Genomic DNA, 1687 nt, shown 5'->3' on the forward strand with positions numbered 1-1687 from the left:
CCCTGCCGTATTGATCTACCATGTCACAGCCCCGGTCGATAGCCAGCCGAGAAAGAGAGGGAGAGAAGGGAGGGGAGGTTTGGGGGAGGGCAGCGGGACCCCTATAGTCCTCGGCCCATCTGGGGCCTCCTTGGCAGGCTGTGGGGCCATGCTCCAGCCAGCCCACCCCCCAAGAAAGAGGCCCACCTTATCCTGCCCCCACCCCCTCTTGGCTGCGGCCCTCTCCCTGAAAGCCAGCTTGGTAGAAGAATTTAAGCACAGGTCTTCCCACTTTTTTCGGGCTCTGGCAGCTCTTCATCTCTTGTGGGCACAGGGTTTGGGGTGGGGGTGGAGGGATAGGCGGGGATNGGTTGGGTTAGGGATGGATGGGAGTGCGAATCTTCCTTTGCTGTGTGTTGGTGGGCAGGAGAAAGGACATCGCTGATTGTCCTCATCCCCAGCCATCGATAGCCAGGTGCTCGGGAAGGCCCCGTCCACGTTGCTTTCTTGCCCTTTCCGACTTGAAGTTTCACCTTGAAGGTGTACCAGGCCAGTGCTAGAGACACATCATATTTAGAATTTCTTTTCCCTGGTCCCCCTCTTGCTCAGAGGAGAGAGAAGAAAACTCAGCTTCTCCCTCTTCTCAAGCTCCTCTTCTCTCTTCCCTCTCTTCCCTCTCCTTAGAACTTTTTACCACCTGCCCCCCACCTAAGCCTCCCAAGCGCTGGACAGGGGAGGGAGGGATATCTCCTTAGGTAGGTGCAGAGAAAAGGGCAAGGCTCCAGACAGCACTGGGAACCCTCCCTCCTGGATCCCAGCTCTGGCTCCGTCTCCCCTCTCTGGGCCTCAGTTTCCCCCCTAGCCCCATCTAACCCTGCCCAAGCTCAAAGATTCTGTATGGCTCTGGGATCTGCAGGGATTCATACAGATGGGAGGCAGGGCCATGTGGAGGGTGAGACCAAGGCCAGAGGGGTGCCTGATGCCCCTCCTTCAGTCGGGGCTGCCTGGGTCCCAGGTGCATCCCCCCAACCCCCAACTCCCGGGGGCTCCAGTTCTTTGTCTGTCCAGATCCTCCTCCCCTCCCAGCCCAGCCCAGCCTCCCAGAGAGGTTGAGGAATCACCTTAGCCTTGACCCGAGGGGGAGGGCAGAGGAGGGGCAGGCGAGCCCCACCCCCTCCTCCTGCCCATGGCCATCCCCACAGTCCTTCTCCTCTCCCTGCTTCCCTGAGTACCAGGCCGCCCCCACCCAGCATCGGGCCACCGCCGTTCCCTTTGTTAGGAAGGGGGAGGGGAAAGAGCTGAGCTGAGGGGACGTGGCCTGACCCCCGACCTCTCCCCTTCCCTCCTCCCATCTGGGTCCCCAGGGGCTCAGAGCCCCCTTGACGGACAGTTCTGACCATCAGCCAAATGGCTCTGGGAGTGAGCAGGGGGCCAGGTAGGGGGGAGGGGAGGAAGGCCTGGCCAGGGCCCTGAGCCCATGAGAGGGGGGGTGTTTCATGGGTGGAGGGAGGCCCTTAGGATGAGTGGCAGGGGGATAGGCACCCACAGGGGCAGGCTCTGGGGGGGATACTGATTGAACAAGGGGATGTGGAGGCAAAGCGGGGCTCAGCCCAGAGCCAGCAGCTCTGGATGCCCTGTGGGTAGGGGCCTGGCCTGGGTAAGCACCCCCACCCTGCCCCCACCCGGCCTTCGGCATTGGGAGTGCAGC

The sequence above is a fragment of the Crocuta crocuta genome, unplaced genomic scaffold (genome assembly GCF_008692635.1).
Source record: "Crocuta crocuta isolate KB4526 unplaced genomic scaffold, BGI_CrCroc_1.0 scaffold886, whole genome shotgun sequence".
Classification (NCBI taxonomy): domain Eukaryota; kingdom Metazoa; phylum Chordata; class Mammalia; order Carnivora; family Hyaenidae; genus Crocuta; species Crocuta crocuta.